Source organism: Rhagoletis pomonella, unplaced genomic scaffold, assembly GCF_013731165.1.
Source record: "Rhagoletis pomonella isolate Grant_MI unplaced genomic scaffold, Rhpom_1.0 Rhpom_scaffold_00048, whole genome shotgun sequence".
Classification (NCBI taxonomy): domain Eukaryota; kingdom Metazoa; phylum Arthropoda; class Insecta; order Diptera; family Tephritidae; genus Rhagoletis; species Rhagoletis pomonella.
This window is the reverse complement of record NW_023458602.1, coordinates 34,651-52,077: the sequence shown is the minus strand read 5'-3', so window position 1 is coordinate 52,077 and position 17,427 is coordinate 34,651. Positions and strand designations below refer to the sequence as shown.

The window sequence follows — 17,427 nt, the reverse complement described above, 5'->3', positions numbered from 1 at the left end:
GAAAACATGTATACGTATTCACCAGTAGCTGAGTGTGCAGAGAAGTGTGGTACTATTTGTTAGCTTTCAAGAGGTCCCAGGTTCGAATTCCGTCAGGAGCAACACATTAAAATTATTTATTCAAATTGTAATAATTGCTGAATCTTAAAATTATTTTTTGTTTGGTTTCCTGCAACAATGAAAAAGTTTCTGTGAAGTTCATAATGAAATCAAGTGAAGTTCATAATGATTTCAACGAAAGATATAATCAGACAAATTTCATGAAAATAGCCGAAAGCGCATCCGTCTTACAACCATTTTTGATAGTTTTCTACACATACGTTTCGGATGAATACTGTAGTGTAGTTGATCTGAAAAACGTCCGAAAATTTAATCGGAAAACGGATGAAACATCAGGTTTTCATACGAAATTGTTTCCATTTTCGGATACGTTTCCGGATATATATATATATATTTGTATGTATGTATGTACATTTAACATTAAAATTACTTCCAACGTGAAAGTAAGTTCTGCAATGAAATAAAAATCAAATATTTTAAATTTATATTGTTTTAATTTCAGGAAATAACTAGATATACTATTGAAGAATAAAATAATTTTAGTATCCTAAAAAACGTATTTTAATGAGTCCGATACTGAGTAGTATCGATACTTTTTCCCTGATACTTAGGGTGTCGATACCATGAGCTCGAAGCCAGAATGAGTACTCAGTATCGATACCAAAGTCTGAAATTTCGAACCCTAGTCACAGTAGGTTCTTTCCCTAACAATCCGGACCGGATCCGGTAATTAGAGAATAATCGATAAGTTTGCTCTCAAAAATGGAACATACAGCCCTATTCCACCACACTGACAAAACTCACCGCGATGACAATTGATATAAAAATGACAATTGCAGCTTTTTGGTATTCGCAGCAAAATTCCAAAGCTCGAATCATGCCAATTGTCATTTTTATTGTCATGATCTTTTGGGTAGGTGACAAGGCAAAAAGATATGTTTGTGTTGGTTTAAAAAGTGCGACGATTTAATAAATTTGTGAAAAAAATATAAAAATCAACTAATTTCAATGGCAGAACAAATTTTAGTTATTTGCGCAGCCGTGCTTGTGGAAGACCATGATGCAATAATACAAGGTGGTAGGTCAATTGTGACAGCTCGATTTGACCCCGCCTTAGCTCAGTAGAACGAGAAGAAAAACGGGAAGAATTAAGCCCCATTTGGGAGAAAAATATAAAATTTCAAATTTTTTTCTAAACAAAATTTTCTTTTTTATAGTATATTCGTGATGAAATGAAATAAAATAAGATAAAATACCTTTTTAAGAAAAACAATGTGTATACTGAGAAAAAATAAAAAAATATTCAACTATATTATTAGGCAAAGAATTTTTAAAGAAATAACACTTTCTCACCTAAGGCAGTCAATATGGCGGAATTAGAGCGAGAAGTTGCCAACTGATAACACTTGTATTATTGCATCATGGTGGAAGACGAGCAGCTCCGGATGCTCCCTACAAAACTACACATACAATTGCAGCTCCTCCTGCCTCGTCCGCTCATATTTTGGACGTCTAAAATGTTTATAAATGTTATAAATATACGAATTTATCTATTTCAAACAAATACTCACTTTTCTGGTGTTTCACCGCTCATACTGTTTGCAAATAATAGCGTTGACCAGCTGTTTCTACAACAATGAACTTTTCACCATGCATGGTAAGTTGACAAAAGCTTTTCGCTTGTCATTTTTTGTTAGGAATAGCAACGTGCAACGACAATGACAAACTCACGACAATGAAGGATGAGCTGATTTCTGGGCTATTTTGGGCACTCGCGGGATCTCGCGTTGCGTACGGGAAACTAGGTACTTTCCAGTACAGTAATAAACCTTTTTGAGTACTCTTTGGGGGTAAAATCCGATCGGGGTTGATAATGAGAAGGAGCATGCATTTTGTTAATGCAGAGTTGTATACAAAATTACTGTGGTATGAAAGGGAGCAACAACCGTACTATGGCAGAGTGCCACAAGTCATGACTGTGTAATCAAGAATGATAGAATAAAGAGATTGTGCTTTGCGCAGGTCCGTTACTCTTGTTTACAAATCAGCTGTTCGAGTGTTGACGTCATAATATAAAATTTTTGGTGGGAAGAGTATTGGTTTGCGAGGGAAACGTATTGGTTTGCGAGGAAAACGTATTGATTTGTGATATTTTTGTTAAAGTTATAAAATAAAAACGTTGTAAAATGAAGTGCGCAGTTGCGAAATGTGGAAAAACGGCGGCAGAGTGCAGTTTTTTACTTTTCCTTCAGATCCAGAACTTAGGAAAAAGTGGATCCAGTTCTGCCGGCAAAGCAAGGATTTCCAATTTAAAACTTGCTATATTTGCATGCATCACTTTGCAAGTGAAGATTTTGAAAATAGTCTGCAGTTTGAAATGGGTAGGATGTTTATTTATTTCGTTTATTGTGTTTATATTAATGAAAGTGTTTAAAACATTTCTAAGGTTATGCAAAAAGAAGATTGTTGAAACGAGGCTCCGTGCCATCAATTTACAAGCCCGGTAATGAAAACCCGGAGCGTTCGCAAAGAGTTCATCGTCGTCAAAATACGTCGTTAATATTGGGTTTCATTGGAACGATATCCTTATTTGATGCTGTGGGCAGGCGTCACAGTTTCAGGTAAAATTCTTGCTTATGCCTTGGCAGTTTAATTTTATGTTGGCACCGTTTGCATTGTATTTCCTGAAATAAGTACGCATTGGAAGTTAGTAAAAAGTAATGTATTGTCGCAGATGCTACTTACCATGCTATGAGCACGCCCTTGCTCAACGAATTGGCCCTTTTACGCTGTTTCCTGGTTAGCGCTCTTCGATTCTCTGTAGTCTTTCTGGCATCGTATAGGTTCTATATTTGTTTCGAAGCCTTGGAGCTATGGACTATTTGCTGTGGCTTCAATTTCATTTGGAAATCTTACTCGTTCCATTTGCCAGCGCAACGGCGGCCACAGAATGCAATTTTTATTTGAACGCCCTACTCACTACCTGAAATAAAATAATAATATAAATAATGTAAAAGAAACACAAAATAAATTTACCGTCTTCTCGATTCAATAAATTGCCACCAGATTGCTTTATTTTAGTCTTTCAACTAAATTTTATGCTATATTTACTTTTTTTCGTCGAAATTGTATGCGATTTGACAGATCGCCAACAAAAACTTTTATATTATGACGTAGCTGCGCAGAACGAAAAATTTTTGCACCCCTATCGGCGCAATCTTTGTATTCTATCATTCTTGCTGTGTAATAATAACCGAAATTAATTGCAAAAGTGTAAAAACACTGCAAATTATTGTCTATTATTATAGATACTAGTACAGATTATCATAGTTCAGTGTATAACATGTTATATTACACCGTACCAAAGAACGTATACTATGTTTATACGTAAGCTATTTGCAAATAAAAACAATTTGCAAATACCTAGCTCACTGTTTATTCGATGGTGAAAAATTCTTTTTTAATATTGCCTGATTATAAAGAGGCCATCAAATTACCATCGAAAAAGAAAATAAATTTAAAAATTGCAACGTCTTGATTATAAAAAGGCAATAAGATGACCATCGAAAAAGAAAATGAACCTAAGAATGGCGGCGACTTGCGCTTAATTGCAAATAGTACCACTAATCAATACTTATTTGCGTGATTTAGTTATTTGCAAATAAAAAAATAACTCAGCGTTTATACGCAAAGTTTACCATTTTGCAAATTGTTATTTGCAAATAATACGTGCGTATAAACGTAGTAGTAGATATCAAGTAAGTTTTTTAATTGGATGAAAAGAGAAGGCGCGCCCCTGTTACTCACTTTCGCTACAATTATAACGAGTTTTCCCTTCTTGTTATCTACGTTATTTGACCGTACATGATAATGAACTGTTAAATGCTGAAAACGCTTATAACTTGTAGATCACTCAAACTTGGGTGTGCTTAATGAACTGTCTGGGCGGATGTATAACTATACAAACCTTGTTTTTTTTCTTAAGACTTAAATATATTTGGAAATTTAGAATTTCGCTTGATAAATTCACAACATTTACGTTTTTCATATAAATAATCTTATAATGGGTTTTTTTAATGTTAAACTTACATTTAAGAAAACTTCATTCAGTGCTATAATTACGATTTGAGTTTTCCAGTTTATAAAACACAAGCGTTAATTATGTACTTAACTATTGATATTATTCTTCATTAAGCATGAATATCAGAATATATTAAAGATGAATATTATACTTAACCTACATTTTGTTCATAAATAACACATACTTATGTGTATTTTATCCTCGAAGTAAGTGCTGCCGTGAGCTCAAAACGAAAACGCTGCACGCAACCCAAAAGTACTCCTCTGGGACCAAATGGTGAAAAACTGCGAAAAGGTTTAATACTGTATTTACTTAGAGCGTTCCAGCACGTCTACGATTTGCAGGTTTTGCAGGATTTAGTCCAAAAGCTGAAATTAGTCGAGAACGCAGAACGTATACTTAAACGCAGTCTGTATACGCAGAATTTTATCGATTACTGGAACCCTCAGTGTTGCTTACTACACTGTTGCCACTCATCAATGGCTTTTCATAAACTTGCCCTTTCAACTACAATTTTTCGTGCTGTAATAGATTTTAGCTAAATATAAACTACTTAGTTTTCAACAAAAACCTTATTCAATAGTAAATTTCAAATATTTTAAACATATTTTGAATAGGAACTTATAACTTTTTTACCATCTGTAAAACTGACGAAGTGGCAACCATCTAAAGAAGTAGAAATCAGCAGACACGGAAAAATCTAAATTCCGCAGATTTCTGCGCTACGTGCTACAACTACAGAAAAATTCTGCGGTGTTGAGTTTTCATTTACATGGCGCTTTGGTAAGACAGATCGTGTCAGCTGACTCGGGTTTACGTACCGGTAGGTTTACGTTCTTGACTAATTTCAGCTAAAGTCGTTCCCGTACGCCAAAACTTCTGTATCTGGGAACACTCTCGTGAGAGTAACTGAGCAACTGTTCCCAGAATGAAGTTTCAAGATTTAGTCCGGAGTTTTTCTTCTAGCAAATTCATGAAAAGTGTCAAACGATAGGTAGAGTTGCATTTGTGTACAAAAACAGAACGCCGTGAAAGCAAATAACCTTACATTTGTTAAAAAATGGAAGTAAATAACGAAATATTCGAATATATATGCAATTATTATTAATTATATAGATTTTAATAGTTATTTAGTGATCTTTCGGCCAAATCAGTCTTGTACTAATGACAAGTAAACAAACCAAATGACGTTTTTGCTGGAAAAAGTGCTTTTTGCGTTCCCGTACACTACTGCATCTGTTCTCCTGTTACTCTCACTAGAGAGAGTAAAATTGTAGTTTGACATTTCCACAGGTTTTAGTCCGAAAAGTTCTGGGAACAGTTGCTCAGTTACTCTCACGAGAGTGTTCCCAGATACAGAATTTTTGGCGTACGGGAACGACTTTGGACTAAAACTTGCAAAACCTGCAAATCGTAGACGTGCTGGACCGCTCTAAAGGTGTTGTCAGTAACTTAACTTCACTTTTTCGGTACGCATATTCCGGCAACGCATTTTAAGGTAGTAGAAAATAGGGAAAAATTTTGGCCGGTTTTACTCCGTTTTTCGTACTATTTTTACAATAATATGGAAGTTTAAAGTATTTTTGTTCCTTTATTAATTTCGAGAACTAACTCAATGCTGACTTTTTTGGAGATTCTTGATTCTTACAAGGAAAAAATAAAATCCATTAGAAATTTCCGCGAGACGAGCAAATTAAATAAAAGCTTGAAAAAGGAATTCAGATAAATAAAAATGTTCCATCGTTTTGAGTAGATCTAATTAAAAGTAATATTTTATAATTAAAGGTTCTACACGCACCTGAGTTATTTCAGGATTCATTTAAATCCTCAATGCGGAAATGCATTCCGGCAATTGCGAGGTGGACGATGACCGCAACATTTTCTCCATAAAATTTTCACCGGTCAAAGTTACTAACTTGGTCAAACTTGGAGGTAGAAAAGCGGTTGACCGTGCAACAAAAACACTGAAAAATAAGACATTCGATTTTCCTTACTTGCAAATAAAAGTTATGTATACCTGGCTGGATAAGGTACCAAAAACAAAGTTAAATGTGGTGGGTTTTATGCAAATGCACTGGGCACTAAAAGGCATAGTATCGAATTGCTTAAAAATACGTTTCACTGGATCAAATGCAGTGGTCGAAACCTTTTTTATTTTGCAAATTTCCAACTAGCCAATTCTGTATACCAAACTTTAGTCGAGGCGTAAACTTTACTTGTACAACAGCTAGCATTAGCATTACTAAACTGAACTAGTTTTTTAAACTGCTTACTAAACGTGAAACGATTTATTTCATTGAAAACACCGTAATTTTGTAATTTACTAGCTTTTACCCGCGGGATCATGAGACTTGTTCCGAAGGCTGATGAAAAATTCCAAGCCTATGTTAGGTGCTACGTCCCCTTTTACTAACTCATTTATATATACCTTAATATAAGCACCTACCATAGATACTGTGACCATAAATATATTTTGAAAATGCAGGACAATTTTTCAAAAAATTTACCTACATATAATTGCGTAGTATAAAAATAACAAAAATATACTACATATATACATTCCTCGTCATTTGAATAGCGCACCCTTTTTTTGATTTTCTACCATACAAAGTATGCTTGACAAAATTTTTATATGGAAGAAAATGCGTAGCACCGTCAACAAAAAAAATTGTCGCCCCCATGATTATTTTTTTTTCAAAAATTTTTAAAATGGGATGTAGACGTAGAATATGTTATATTTTTATAAAAAGTTAATGAATATTAAACAAACAAAAGGAAAACTGTACCTACTAAGTATTAAAAGGATGCGCTATTCAAATAACGAAGAGTGTATATTTCTTAATTATTAATCCAATTTTAAACTTTAAACCTAAATCACATTTGCTTCATTGGTAGAAATCTTTTAGTAAGGAATATTTACAAAATTATAGTAAGGCATATTACATATTGCTTTACGCGAAATATGAACCTCTGTAAAGCAAATTTTTTTGCCAAACTTTGAGTCGTTGAACACGAAAAAAATACCCATGGTTTCAAAGAAGTGTTTTCAGGATTTGTTCGAAAAACGTATTTTTAGTACTTTTTCAGTTATTCCTCAATATCTAATAAAACGACCAACAGTTCGAAATGTATTGATGGGCTCTTTGCAAAAATATATATTTTTTGTGCAGATTGTGTTCCGTAAAATCTACATTTCTCATCAGATTTTCATTTACTGTAAAAAGAAAATGATTGAAATTTCCATTTTTCGATTTTGGTCGATTGTAACACTGATAATTTTCATCGAAATCGGCAAAGTAATATATTTTGTAAGAGTACTGTAGGTCGTTTATGTTGATTGAATATTTTTTTTATGAGATATTGACGAATAGGTTCGAAATGTAACAAAAACACGTTTCTCGAAAAAATTACGAAAACGCTTGTTTGAAACGTAAATTGGCTTGGAAAATATTTTTTTTCTTAAGCGATTACCACAAAATTTGTAGAACAGTGTTATCGATATATTTGATGTTGGTCTTCAATTTCTCTTCATCCATTGTCCATAACCGTACAATATTTAGAACGCATTGACTAGTTGAACCTTCAAAACCAGCTTACCCTTATGTAGTTATCCATTAGTTGTCGACACTGCTTTTATTTGGATTAGAAGTTAATTTTAAAATATCGAAGAAAATGCGGAACAAAGGCAGGACTCTTTGAAAAAATCAGTACATTTTGGGGGTTTTCTATTTTGAAAAACTACGCAGGACAGACCTTTAAATAACAGTTATCTGCCACGCCCCTTTTGCAAACTCATTTATATATACCATAAACCTATGTCTCCGTTGTGAGATTTAATGAAGATTTAGCCCTCTGACGAGATTTGACGTTAAATCTTTTGAGATTTACCATATAAAATTAAATCTCGAAAAGCAGTAGATTTTAGTTAAATCGTCGTCAAATCTTCAATAATATTGATCAATAAGTACAATTTGTTGGATGTGGCAACCACAAATTCACATGCCATAAGTCAAATGACATTTGTGTTTTCAATATACAGGTGAGGACATTGAAATCTAGCCTATCATAAAAACATGAATTTTCGTATTTTTAGGGATTTTTATATTTTTGTTAGTTTGGGAGGAAAATTAGTAATACATATTTACATAACTTTGGTTGTAATAAATTAAGAAAATATTATTTTAAAAACTAAAAATTTAGAAGAAATGTTTTATAGTAACATCATGCAGAGTCTTCTCCGCTTTCTATAAGTCATTTACGCGCTGCGACAAAAAATTTATAAATTTCGGTAATGGTTCTGCTTCGATAACATTGCACCGAACATCCTCTAGAACTCAGTTCGTATTCATGATATACCAAAAGCCCACGATTGGATTTTCGGTTCCCTCCTACGAATAAGAGAGTTCTACAAAAATATTTCTTTCCGCAAATGTTTTTTACCGTTTTGATAATTTTTCTTAAATTCGGGAAAATGATTCGGAATATGGTACCATTCTTTACACTTTCCAAACTATATATTATACATACATATTTACCACGAATAAGAAGCCAATAATATTCAGAATTCATATAATGAAATTCAGTTTGGTACCTTCCTTTTATCTGTCTGTATATCAATGTCCGCAACTGTATTTAAAAAATCATACATAAGTAAACGTCAAATATTTAAAACTATGAACGTCAAACATATCTCGTTGTGGTAATGGAGACGGTTGTGATTTAGCAACTGGACTTATTACATCTTAATGGATAAATCTCTCAATGGAGACATAGTATAAGATAAGCATCTACCATAGATATGTTTGCATACCAAATTTCAAGTTCATTTGACTTACAGTTCCAAAGTTAGAGCTGATTAAATAATTCACGCCTATGGGAGGTGCCACGCCCCCTTTTCCAATATCGCCAATTTTTTCAAATGAGTATGGAATTAATTTTATTTATCTCGACAGCAAGTTCCCATGCTCTACTACCAAGAACGATAGAATACAAGATTGCGCATTCCCGCAGAATGACATTTGTGGCAACGGGTAAACAAAGAATTTGGCGAAGAACAATGAGTTGACAGTTTTGAATTTGCAATGAGAAAACGTGTTTTCTTCACGATTCACCAATTTTACAAGCCATTTTATAGCAAATTAAGCACAACGTTAACAAAAATTATACAACCACTCTTGAAATGTGTTCAAAAGAATAGAAAGAATTTTGTGTTTGTGTTGCAAGTGCCGGAAAAGTGATAATATCTTGTCGCAGCGCATGTTTTCCTGCAGAAAGTGGTCGATGCTTGCTTTCCTCCGATTTTAATTTGTAAATTGTGGTATTTCAACGTTTTCAACTTAACATGTCGTGTTTAAAAGTGGTGCTTTCAATTATATGTGGGCTGGTGTTGCTGTTTGAGAACTGTGAAGCTGTGGAAGCTTTTGACAAATCTCCAACTAAGATGCCGCTTTGTAAATCATGCACTGTGCTTGTGAAATCATTTAACTTGGTGAGTGCGTGGCAATAATAACAAATTTGATAATGATAATGAATGATTTGAAAATGATATTTACTCATGTAATCCTTATCCGTAAAGTGCTTCATGCATATTACGCTTTTGTCTAAATTGTATGGCTTCTTCTGCCGGCAGAACTCTACCCACTTTCTGGCCAAGGCGTCGTCGCAGGGAAACAAAAAAAAATTGGATTTGGGGCCTTTACCCCTACGGCTACTGCAATTCAACACACGACACGACATTTTTATAAAGTTTTTATTACAAATAAAACATTTTTTACTTCGTGCGTTACGAATTACTTAGATTTTTCACTTAAAAATACACAATACGTTTGCACTTGTTTATAAACAAAAAGTTTGTTTACGTATTGGCATAAACGTCAAAGTCGGCAAAACCAAAGTAGCGGTTTCGGGAATGTGCCACCTTCAGTTCATTACACCATGCTCTACTAAAAATATTTCAAGAGATATACAACATGAAAATTTTAGTTAGTATAGGATAAGCCACGCCATCTTTTCCAGTACTGCCCATTTTTCTCTATGCCTATAACCTTCCCGGGGTAAAGTCAAATAAGTGTGCAAAGTTTCGTGCGATTCCGTGCCGCGGTTCCGAAGTTACGAGGTAATAAACAAACAGACACTCACATTTATATATATAGATAACTCCGAGTTTCAGATTTTCAGTCTAATTTGCAACACGAAAATGCATAATGAAGAAGAGGTAAAAAAACAGTGACGCAAACGCTTTCTTTTAGAGCGATATCATGAAAAGGAGTAGTTCTAGTACAATTTTAATTAAGTTTTGTGTTATGAATATGTGAGTAGGCATCATGGAAAATTACAACAAACACGTCGCTACTGACAACACCTTATTATTATTACACCATGGTATAGACCATCGTACAGTTCCATAAGTAAATTAACTCTTCTTACCGTTTTTTCTGGCAGGCTGCATGATTCAATAATACAAGGTTCGATAAACTGACAGTTGCCTCTCTCGCACCGCTCCCTTAGCAATGGTACCGTGTTGCTTCTTTGCAAATTTACTTGGAAAAAGTGTAGCTGTGGTGTGAAATAGAAGTATAAGCTTTTGTGCAATATGTTTATTTGTATATGCATATGAAGCATATTTAACTGATGAAAACATAAATTGTTTTTAAATTAGATATTTACATCAATCTCATAGTAGCTTTATTTTAATTTTGAGTCATTTTGCAGTTTTTATACAGCTAAATAGCACATACATTACGGAATTCACGTAGATATATCAATATTACGTTCAATATTTCGTTAAAAATGCCAGATTTCCTGCAAATACATTAGAATATACACACAATAGCCTACTTTGCGTACTTTTTTACTACCATTTTCGCACCAAGTGATTTCATTCTTCCCCTTTCTCCACCCTTCGTAAATGCAACTTTTTGTAGGAGAGTGTCAAACCGCGGCTGTAAATAATTATCTAACCTTGTATTATTGAATCATGGGCAGGCTGTAGGTGTGTGTTTGGCAGGGTCTAGGTGTGTGTTTGGTTAGTGTATTGGTGTTTTTGGTTCAGTGGCTTAGTGTATTTTGAATAAATTGTAATAGAAATAAAAGAAATTGTAATAGAAATGAAAGAAATTGTAAAAGATAAGAGCACATGCCAAAAAAATAGGTGATCTCAGCTGTAGGCATTTTCTGGCAATCAGCTGATAGTGTTTTTACTTATGAAACTGTACGATGGTATAGACAGTAGCCAACCTTTTTGGGTTGTTGTTGTAGCTATATTCACCCTTGAGGAAGGCACTTGGTTGTGTTAATGGCCTTCCTCAGAATTTTTCTAAGATTTCAGGGTTGTGTGCTGCATTGTTTCTAGATACATAAATTTAAGCCTTTGACAAATCGTGATTTTATTAAAAGAAAATTATAAATGGTGTTGAAAAACCAAACAAACGCTCATGCGAAAGCTCTATTTTTGTATGTTGTTAAAGTTTATACATGGCGATGTTGATGGTAATACAAGCAATGTATTGATTTGTGGATTTCATGTCACTTGAGAATTTAGCATCGTACAGTTCCATGGTGTAATGAACTGAAGGTGGCGCATTCCCGAAACCGCTTCTTTAGTTTTGCCGACTTTGACGTTTATGGCAATACGTAAACAAACTTTTTTGTTTAGAAACAAGTAATTCATGCGTTCTATAGTAAAAACGTTTTATTTGTAATAAAAACTTTATAAAAATGTCGTGTCGTGTATTGAATTGCAGCAGCCGTAGGGGTAAAGCCCCCAACTGCAGATTTTTTTTGTTTTCCCGCGACGACGCCTTGGCCAGAAAGTGGGTAAAATTCTGCCGGCAGGCCAAGCCAGCGGAGCCGCTATATTTTAATTCGCTGCACTATGTCGATGTCGTTTTAAAGCTCATACAGCTCATCGTTCCATCGTCTGCGGTACTCGCCGTCGCCAACGCGTAAAGGCCCGTAAATCTTCTGCAAAATCTTTCTCTCAAACACTCCAAGAGCCGCCTCATCGGATGTTGTCATTGTCCATGCTTCTGCGCCATATACCAGCACGGGCATGATGAGTAACTTATAGAGCGTGGTTTTCGTATGTCGAGAGAGGACTTTACTCCTGAATTGCCTACTCAGTCCAAAGTAGCACTTGTTGGCAAGAGTGATACTGCGTTGGATTTCAATGCTGACATTATTATCGGTGTTAATGCTGGTTCCCAAGTAAACGAAATTCTCTACTTTCTCGAAATTGTAACTGTCAACAGTGACGTGGGTGCCAAGGCGCGAATGTACTGACTGTTTGTTTGATGACAGGAGATACTTCGTCTTGTCCTCGTTTACCACCAGACCCATTCGCTTTGCTTCCCTCTCCAACTTGGAAAAGGCAGAACAGACTTCGCGGTTTTTGTTACCGATGAGAAAAGTTCGAGAACGAATAAGAGTAATTGGGTACGCCTTCTATTTTCCAATGATATCAAATTTATTAGTTTACACCGGGAGTAATATGAGGGAATCGGGTCTGAGAAGTTAAGAGAGGCGAGGGCAAATCGAATAAACACCTTTTAACTAGCTCAATTCTGGAGGCGTGACAATTATAAATAGGGCTCCATATAATAGAGGCATACTCAAGTTTCGATCGTACTAAGCAATTAAATAATGCTTTCCGAGTGTAAGGGTCTCTAAAATCCTTGGCATATCTACGAATAAATGCTAAATTACTAAAAACTTTTGGGAGTAAATGACAAACATGATTTATAAATGAAAAATTCGAGTCAAACACAACACCAAGATCAACAAATTCACTAACAGAAGTAAGATGATGGTTATGAGGTAGTAATTTGAAGTAAGGGTATTTTGAGATTTAGATAAGTTCATCTTAAAGCACTTGTTTACATTCAAAGACAGTTTATTATATTCACACCAATTTAAAAGACGATCTAAATCTTCCTGAAGAAAGAGAACATCAGATGAGGAGGTTATTCTACGAAAGAGTTTTAAATCATCGGCATACAATAAAAAACTGGCGTGTTTGAAACAGGAGCTAATATCGTTTATAAACAAGACAAATAATAGGGGGCCAAGAATGCTACCCTGGGGTACACCTGATGTTACAACAAAGGGATTATATTTACAATCATCGATATAAACAGGCAGAGTCCTATTTGTAAGGTAAGCTTTTAACCAAGCTAGGAAATTAGAGTGAACACCAATGCACTCCAACTTGTGTAGCAATAATAGGTGTGGTACCTTATCGAAGGCTTTAGAAAAGTCCGTATAAATGGTGTCTACCTGCGAGCCATCTTTGAAGGAAGAAACACAAAATTCTGAAAAAGAAGCAAAATTAGTGACCATTGAACGACCAGCTACAAAACCATGTTGGTGGGGCTCAATCATTCTTTTGGCAAGAGAAGAGAGTTTAAAATGTATCACTTTTTCGAATAGCTTTGAGCAGACAGACAGTTTCATGACAGTTAATGTCAGATGTCGAGACAATCAACGAACCAAGATGTAGGCGTTGGGTCGGCCAGTAATTACGTGGTAGATCTATAGAATCACTCTCACAGGCGACTTTCGAGCTGAAAAATTTTGCAAAAAGTTCCACGGTATCTGGTAGAGATTTCGAAGATTGACCGTTAAAGTACATGCAAGTCGGAATATAAGAACTTCCCCGCTTAGAGCGTACGAAATTCCAAAAAGCTTTTGGGTTGTCTTTAAGTTCAGATTCAAGTCTCCTAATGTACTGGTTATAAAGAAAGTTATCAAGAACATTAAACTGTTTCCCATAGTTAAGGTATTGCTTTTTGAGATGAGTATTGTGAATATTTGTCATATGGCGCTTGTAGTATTTATTTCTCTTATTTTTCAGATTTTTTAGAGTGACAGGGTACCAGGGTAATTTATGAGGCTTGGAGGGTAAAGCAGCCAGTTGCCCAGAGAAGACTTCAGACATAATGCAAAGAAAAGATTCATAAGAGGCATTAACATCTTTAGAATTGAAGATATCACTCCGATTCACGTTATTTATAGCCAGGTTTATGGAGTCGTAATTTGCATCACGAAAATTGTAGGAAATCCTATTATTTTGTCTTAAGGGAAGCTTATCAAAAAACTCTAAAGAAACAATAGGGGATTATGATGCATATCAGAATAACAGATCGGAGTCTTACATTCGGGGAGATTAGATATCAAATTTTCGTCTACAAACACTAGATCTAATAATTTAGATAACTTATTGAATATGCAATTAATTTGCGTAAGATTAAGGCTAAAAAGAATATCAATAATGTTTATTTCATGAGAACGAGTAACGTTGGTTGGGGTAAGTCGCCCCGAGTTTTGAAAGCATGTCGAGTTAATGCCAGGGAGATTGAAGTCGCCAAGAATACAAAGATTACAATTTCCATTACTTTCATAGAGGTGTGTGATATTCTCTACGTGATACTTATATAACTCATCTGAACTGTTAGGTGGGAGATACAGCCGAACGAGCCAACAACGCGCACACATAATTGGTCAATTAAAGTATCGTGGTTGAGCAATACAAAAAATTACGACCTTAAGCTACGCCTTAAAGCAATTAGTACACCACCCCCTTTGAAGTGACCACTTTTCCCAGCATCACGGTCTTTCCTATAAGTCTGGAAAATATTGGGATCAAAGTATTCTTCACTGAAGAAATTACTATTAAGCCAAGTTTCCACAAAGATATATATGTCATAATCCATAGGCGAAGAACAAAAAAAATACTTCTTTAGCTTTTGTACCCATATTCTGGAAGTATATATTCAGATTTTTGCATATACATTCGGCATTAGACTGTATAACACTCTTTGGAACTTCCTTGGTTAGCTTCTGGTTGAAAAAATCTAAAGGGCCGCACAATGATATCAGACGGCCACACATTTGGATTTAAGATGTTGTTGTAGAGGGAAGATATCACACCAGTCTTAAAGTTCACGCTCCGAAGACTCTCAAGTGGAGTTCCTTTTTTGACTAATTTGTAGCACGTAAGGTGTGTACTATCGATCTTTGCATGTTTAGATACATACGCAATAAGGATTTCCTCAGATACAGACGGTTTAAAGCAGGAAATGTGCAACCATTTCATCTTAATGACCACCTCGAGATCTGTATTATTATTGCGCCCATGAACAATGTTTATGCGTTTGGGCCTATTTAAATTTCGGGCAGCAGCCCAATCGCCACGATCTTCATTAGCGGCCGCAATAGCATCATCCGATATATCAGCACTTCTTTCATGTATGTTGCCATGTGTAACATTCATACGACTTGTGGTTGACATTTTATTAACAGCATCCGGCCTGACAGATGAAGATTTAACAGCAGCAGAATTATAAGAATCATCTGTGTTGATTTCCGCAACAGCACCGGAAGGAGACCTAACAGAGCGATTTCCATTAGATTTCACGGAATTAGTGCCAGCATCAACAACAGCATTAGCAGTACACGGGGTTGATGGCTTCGTGGTGGTAGTGGTAACAGCAGGAAAGTTGACAGTGCAATCTGCGACAGTATTTGTATCCATGAGGCCACCAACTTGACGCACAGGATTAGAGCCATGCGAACTAGTATTAGTATTAATATTACTATTAGTATTAGACAACAAACCAGCATCAGCGAACGACGAGCAAGATGGTCTAGTAGAAGCAGTGCTAAGAGAGACAGCAGGTGTAGATTGAAGAGTAACAGATGACAGCGATGTAGGCGCAGTAACAGAGGTGTATGTGCTATCGTTAGTTACAAGTGTATTGACAGCTGTAGCGATTGTCCCAGCAGAATTCAAATGAGCGGGAGAGATACCGTTAACGTTACTCACAAACTGTGCCCGTGGCGAATTAAATGCATGATGGACAGCGGAAAACTCAAAAACACCAGGCGAGGAACAATAGTAGTTATTGTTGTAAGAAATATTAGCAGCAGTTTTTCTGGTATTGGATTCCGCAGCCATCATGACAGCATTCACAGCGTTAAGGTTATTTGCACTCGAGTTGTTGTTGGTCGAATGCAAGGAGATTATTAGATCTTTTATTGCATCAAAATGTTTCGTTAAATCTTTGAATTTAGCATCAAAAGTGTTTGAAATAAGATCAATACTAAGCTTTTGAGTTACCAGAACTGCATCCAGAGCCTTAACTAGTTTCTCTGGCATGACAACACACTCATCACAAAGATATAATAGGTTACGTTTAGTTTTGAAGTCATATTCTGAAACGTCTTTGCAGCAAACACGATGAAAAGATTTTTTACAAAACCCATTACACGGCAGCAGATTAGCATCAGATCTTGAAAAGGCTTTAGTACACTTTCCGCAAAAAGTTCTCCATTACGAAAGAAAAGATAATATAATAACAGAGCGAATTAAAAGCACGTCTGCACACACCAAACACTTGTACGTTTTGTGGCGAACGGCTCGGAGAGGTCTTTCCCAATTCTGACGGAGCTGGTGGTATTGCTCAACGTCATTTTACACAGCCGTATGAGTTTTGAGGGGATGCCAAATTCAGACATAGCGGCTGTCAAAAGCGGCTTTAAAGGCCCCAAATAGGTGGTGAGTGTCGATCCTTTTCTCGCGGGTCTTTTCCAAGATTTGGCGTATTGTGAATACCTGGTCTATGGTGGATTTGCCAGGCCTAAAGCCACACTGATAAGGCCCAATCAGTTCATTGACGGTGGGCTTCAGCCTTTCACACAATACGCTCGATAAGACCTTGTAACATATGCTTAGAATGCTGATCCCGCGGTAGTTGGCGCGAATGACGGGGTCACCTTTCTTGTGGATTGGCCAGAGCACACTTAAATTCCAGTCGTCGGGCATGCGTTCATCTGACCATATTCTGCACAAGAGTTGATGCATGCACCTTATCAACTCCTCGCCTCCGTACTTGAATAACTCAGCGGGCAGGCTGTCAGCTCCAGCAGCTTTGTCGGTTTTCAGCCGCGTTATTGCCATACGTACCTCATCCAGCGTTGCCAGGTTGCCGTTTTTAACGTCATTTGGGCGTTTTTTGTATGTTGTTGACGTACGGACGTTTTTTGTGCAAAAAATTACGTTTTTTAACTTCCCAGTAATTTTTCTCTGTTACTAAGGGCCGGTTACTCAATGTCTGGTTAACACTAATCTCCGGTTAAACATAGTTATCGACGTTACCGACTCCCTGTTATATGCATGGAGTCAAAGTCGTCGATAACGATGTTTAACCGCCGATTAGTGTTAACCAGACATTGAGTAACCGGCCCTAAATCTTGTAAGTAGAACTGATTTTGAATTATTTCCTTAATAA

General features: G+C 35.9%; 1 long non-coding RNA gene across 1 annotated transcript; it reads right to left on the bottom strand.

The window, feature by feature from the left end:
• Window positions 1–2,442: 2,442 nt before the first annotated feature.
• LOC118749785 lies at window positions 2,443–3,189 on the bottom strand. The gene is made up of 3 exons (XR_004994284.1): window positions 3,097–3,189; window positions 2,806–3,043; window positions 2,443–2,744 (listed from the first exon to the last, which is right to left on the bottom strand). It is a non-coding gene; the product is annotated as an uncharacterized LOC118749785 (long non-coding RNA).
• Window positions 3,190–17,427: the final 14,238 nt, after the last annotated feature.